The sequence below is a fragment of the Ursus americanus genome, chromosome 4 (genome assembly GCF_024610735.1).
Source record: "Ursus americanus isolate L20-20 chromosome 4, mUrsAme1.1.p, whole genome shotgun sequence".
NCBI classification, from domain to species: Eukaryota; Metazoa; Chordata; class Mammalia; order Carnivora; family Ursidae; genus Ursus; species Ursus americanus.
Window position 1 is genome coordinate 64,815,537 of NC_142130.1, and position 6,000 is coordinate 64,821,536.

Below are 6,000 nucleotides of genomic sequence, written 5' to 3' on the forward strand. Positions count from 1 at the left end.
TAAGGAATCACAGAACCTGCTACCTGGTTAACTGGGAAACAAGAAAGGAGACAACATGGGAAAAAACAGTTACATTTTTAAAGGACACCTTCCATATGTATATTAATGAGAACTATAAAGAATCCGTATACTACATTATGACAACTTCCAATTCAGGTTGTATTTATGTAATGCTTTATAATTTACAGAGTGCTTTGAAACCCATGGACTCACAGAGGATAAGCTAGTAAAGTACATTCACCTCACTAATGTGCATATAAATGAGGTCCAGTTAGCATCTCACAATGTAGAGTCAGACGTATTGATTCTCCAGCTTTTCACATATAGTAAGCTTTCTTATTATCAACAATGTTCAACTAACTGTCCACATATGGCTGTACTGCTTAAGGAATTTTCATGTCAACTAACAAAAGTGCCTGCCTTTCTCTTATCACACATTATTTTACTGAGGTACCAATTATTATGCCCCGAGGAAAGAAAAACTAATTTTATTATTAGCTTAGGTACAACACAACTAAGAAGTTAAATCTACTACAGAAAATCACTTCATATAAATTCTTTTAAAATTAACTGCACTTTTAGATTATTCATGCCACTGCTTCTCTCCAATAACATGGATAAGTGAAAGTTGATGAAATTGCTAAATTGAGTTCTTCAGAACAGCAAACTGGAAAGTTTCCAGGAAGTTAACACTTTTCTTGATTGAAGATCAAATCATTTATTTTAAGGAATAGTCTCTTCACAGTATCACCCCAGAGCATTTGAACTGGGGGTTTCAAAATCACAGTTTGAAGTTTCTCATCTCACCAACTCCCACATCGAAGCTAGGGTCAAATATGTTGAAGTTATGAAACAATATACTCTAAACTAGAACCAAAGAATTTTTAAAAAGTGGTAGTTATAAGAAAGTCAAGCAAATGCAATCCCATTTTTTTTTCCTACTTGCAGACTTTCAAACTTCAAGAGAAATGCTGTTTTCTGAAATCATCTTGTTACATAATCCCATTAAAAAAATCTCAGTTCTCTTTAGAGGCTTATGTTTACATGATTATTCTGATGAAATTACATGAATAATTTAAAAATATTGGTTTGAAATATTGAAATGGTTGATATGTTGATTGGCTAGAAAAATTGCTTATTTATTTTGAGACTGTATAGGCAAACAGATTATATATGCTCTGTATCAGCTCTATTTCACAATAAATCCAAGGGTTTCACATATTCTCTCCCCTCTCATATTTTTCCAACATCTTAGTTTCCGAAGAGTTTTAATAGCCTAAATAATTAGTGTACCCCACTGCCTTCTTGGTAATAAAATCTAAATGCAATTTCCCTTTTGCTGATTTTCTAGTGGAGTCCCTCTGATGATACATCTCCCTGTGAGGAGATTTCACTAGCACCCTAGTGGGTAGATTTATGGCAAGTTCTTGGAGACACTTTTCTAGAAATTTCTGCCAGTGGCATTCCAGTGACTTCTCTGCCACTCAGTGGCCAACACTGTGCTTTTCTCACAAGGTCTGGATCTAACCTTCGGGGTCCTCTTCTGTAGATGTCTCCACTCTAGGGATAGTAGCTACACTTGCATTTGCTATACTTATGTTCTGAAGAGTTGTCTTCACATCTTACTAAGCAGTTCCTCATTACTCTATTTCCCTGTTATAGTTAACAACTTTTTATATGAAACTCTTCAAATTACTGTATGGTTTCTACCTCCTGATCGAATCCTGATTAACACATATGTAGATGATAGTAGATTGAGGCTGAACAAGATTTTCACTTCTGGTTGACTGCTCACAAATAGAGAGGTTGACCTTAAAAATTATAAATGCTGATAGTTTATTCTTGTGGAAAATACAGTCCCACAGAAAATGGTGAAACTTAAAATGGCGAGTGGACAAAACAGATACCAATGTCTTCAATTATTGTGATGGAATAAACAGGTGGTCAAAAAATGACAACAGTGATCACAAACACAAGGCAATCCATATGAATGAAGACTAGTCCTTAAGGTACTGTCTCTTCACAATCTTACCTTTGAATATTTAAACTGGATATCAAGAATCCAAAGAATGCGGGCGCCTGGGTGGCTCAGTTGGTTAAGTGTCTGTCTTCGGCTGAGGTCATGATCCCATGGTCCTGGGGTCGAGCCCCCCAAGGAGCCCTGTGTCCAGTCTCAGGTCTAGCCCTCCCCCTCACTGCTCAGTGGGGAGGTTACTTCTCTCACTCCTTTTGCCCTTCCCCAGCTCATGCTCTTTCTCTCTCTCACTCTCTCAAACAAATCAAATCTTTAAAAAAAAAAAAAGAGAACCCAAAGACTGTGTGTATTTTATGAGTATGAAATTTGACTTTATTCCTAAAAATACAGAGTTGAGAAAATACTAGTTACCAATCCCCTCCCATTTTGCCTTTGCTGTATACAATATAAGTGAATGTGAAAGTTTTCACTAAAGGCAATTTCAGAGAAATTGGTCTCCTTGATGAAGAGCCCAGCTCCATTTACCAAGTTTTTTTTTCTACTCTAAAAGAGTACTCTATTTTTAATCATTGTTTATTTTGTAAAAGAATTCAGCTAGCAATTTTTTTTAGGTCAATAGTCACTACACATTCTTGGATAATGTCCAGTAACCTTGGATATGTAATTAGAACAGATGGCAATGTAAACGAAAATGATACATTCCTAGCTTCTTAAGCACAAACTTTAATTAATTTAACATATATTAAGGTAATTAATTGTGATATTTCAATTGAGAGTAGTTATAGGAAATTTTGATCACTTCAAAACTGTATAGCAAACTACGAATATTACAGTACCATCACTTATAGCTTTTATAGATAAAGTGCCAGATCACCATAAGAAGTAGTTTATTTGGTGGGCTCTGAATTTTTAAAAAAAATCCAGGTTAATATTTCATTTTACTTGAATTTTTAAAAACCAGATGTCTTAGAGCTAACACCAAACTGAAGTCTCTTATAAGTAGTTGAAAAATCACAATTCCAATATTTTCTCTTATTATAAAAACAGTAAACTTCTGAAAAAATCTTTAAACAGTTACTCTTTTTAAAAAGCTCTCTGGATAATTTCTAGATTAAAGATTTCTGAAAAAAATTCAAGACAATCAAATCTAAAAAATTCATTGGGAACTGTAGTTTCATTGCCATTAAACATACACTTATTTAAATAAACGGATTTACTATTTCACCTTAAGTTATTTTCTGATAATTAATATAAAGTCTTTAAAACAGAATTTAATATGCCTTAATGTCAGTTTTTCTCTGCGTCAATTACAAGTTAATTTTACAAAACAAATACATTGAACAAATAACATTTTGCAAAACAAATAAACACTTCAGGCTTTGTCTAGTATTTTAATTTCATCCATTTTATCTTTAAGGGTGCCACTTGACCCATACCTCTGGCAAAGCCTCATTTTAGCTTCTAGTCCTGCTTTTCACCTTAGGAAACATTCTGCAACTTAATAGCAGGTACCTTTGTTACTAACTTAATCAAAGCAAAGGACTGATACTGATAAATGTGTTTATTGTCAATATGAACGTTTGACCTTTCTAAGTAAATGGACTGTTAGGCAATTAGTTAGGCAGGAGCAAGTAGGCATAAAGCAGATGCTGGCCACACCCTGGGAGCCAGCCCTGAGGGTTAACAGCTACACCTTCAGAGCCTTGGGCTAACAGAACAGGAAAGAGCTAGCCACAGAGCTGGCTCAAAAGCCACCAGGGGATCTCAAAAGTTGAGCGTGCACACAAAAGGCGCAACTTTCCCTTAAGTTACCTTGCAGTTACAATGAAGTCCATTAAAAGTCCATAAATACGCAATACATAATTATAACAGAATGAATCATGGGTAGGCACATGCACAGAAACCAAAATGTTACATAACCACCAGTAGTCAATCAAAAATGTCAATCAAAGCCAAAATGAAATGTGCAGAAAGTAGGCGTAAAAGGATGCAGCTGGAGCCTCCCACGGCCGTTGCCCGCTTTCACTTTGCAAAGTGTTATAGTTATTTACTCAATAAACTCTATCTGCCCATTCCACTCGGGTCTCTAGTTCTTTGGTGCATTTGGGACAAGAATCTAGCGACCAAGTAACAGGACTTCTACTTTTTGCTTTTCTTTACAAGGACAGGTGGTCAGGGCTTTTCGTCAGAAAACCTTTCCTTTTGTTAATCTCCCGCTGTCTGCTCAGATGCCTCAAACACCACCCTGTGCCGTCTTAAAAAATCCCAGTGGGGACTGCTTTCCTTTGCCTGCTCGGTGGTGCCTGGTGGCTGGTGGTGCGGCCATCAAGCTCAGACGGCTAGCTAGGAATTCCTCTGAACAGAAAACGACTTCCTCAAGACCCATCTGTCATCAACCCCTAAGCTGCATACCTTTTGGAATGTTGGCTGAACAATTAGTCTCATTATCTTAGGAGGATGTTATTGTATTTTAAAATACAGAGTTTTGACGACGTAACCATTTCCCTTAGACTTGGTTTAATTGACTCAGAGAGCATTTGATTAGTAGGTTTAAGGCCCAATTAATTCTGGGAATGACAACTTCCACCTAAATAATCACTATTATTTCCAGGCTTGTTTTTTTATTTCCTAAGCACAAATCTAGGAATACACTTTGGGTACCATGTGTACTTTAGAAACTATAAATCTTTTTTTTAAACTTTGTAGTTACAGATTTACGTGAATTACCAATAATGTGGAATTTGGCTCTTGAACCAACTAGATTGCCCATTTCTCCAAGAACAGCTCTGAGAATGATACATTCCCTTTTTTTAAAAGATTATTTATTTATTTATTTATCTGAGAAAGAGAGACACAGAGAGCATAAGCAGGGGGATAGGCAGAGGGAGAAGGAGAAGCGGACTCCACACTGAGCCGGGAGCCCGACATGGGGCTTGATCCCAGGACCCCGAGATCATGACCTGAGCCAAAGGCAGATGCTCAACCATCTGAGCCACCTATGTGCCCCTGATGCATTCTTTAAAGAGCCCAATTCACTGTTAGTTTTTCCACTCTTCATGTAATGCCATTCCAATATTAAAGTAATTGTTTAGCTTTGTAAATTCTACTGTCCACTATGTTCAAACAGTTATGTTTGATAGTACTTTTCTTGGAAAATACTTCTTCAACCCATGTGGTTTTAGTGAGAGTTATCCATAATATTAACTCCCACCATGTACCATCTCTTGCCCTTGGTCACTAAGATGGACACATGGTGCAAGGGGCAAAGAGAATTTTATTCTTTTCTTTTCTTTCTTTTTTTTTTTTTAAGATTATGTTGATATGACTACTGATTTGTTGTCAGCATTATCACCCCTCTTCCTCCTTTTTATAGCTTAAGCTAATTTAGTTTGGGTTTCTATCATTTACAATGAAAACATCTTGACTAATGTAAAATCTAGCACTTATCCTTTCAATATTCTCACCATTTCAATGTCAATAATCTTTGTTTGTATTATATCCTCTCCCATATTTTTACAAGACCTCCCATAGCCCTACAGATTCCATTGGTATCAATCCAGAGCACTGATGAGTCGGTGATCGGCTTAGTGCCCGACTGACAGGAGACAGGTATACAAGAGCAGAAACTGAGCATTACACTTACGGTGTGATTTAGAGGAAGCAGCAGGTAAGTCTGTGCTTCCCAGGATCACTGGAATACAGCAAAGTCCCTATGCCCACAGAAAACTTAGACGAATTTTAAGTCAACACCACACACAGAGGGAAAAGTGAGAAAACAATAGAAACTAGGAAGATAAAATTTTTTAATCTTCATCTTCACTAAGCAGGATGGTAAAGACTTGGACAATATACGTTAATAACTAAATTAGTGTTAAGAGTAAAACTATGGAAGAATCACTTATTATTATCCAGCCCCATTGTATTTCCGGACTGGTGGTATTGTGAGGAGCAACATTTATGAGTTACTAATAAAGTGTCATTTTTTAATTCCTCTCAGGATTATAGAGAATAGTGGTTCCAAGTAA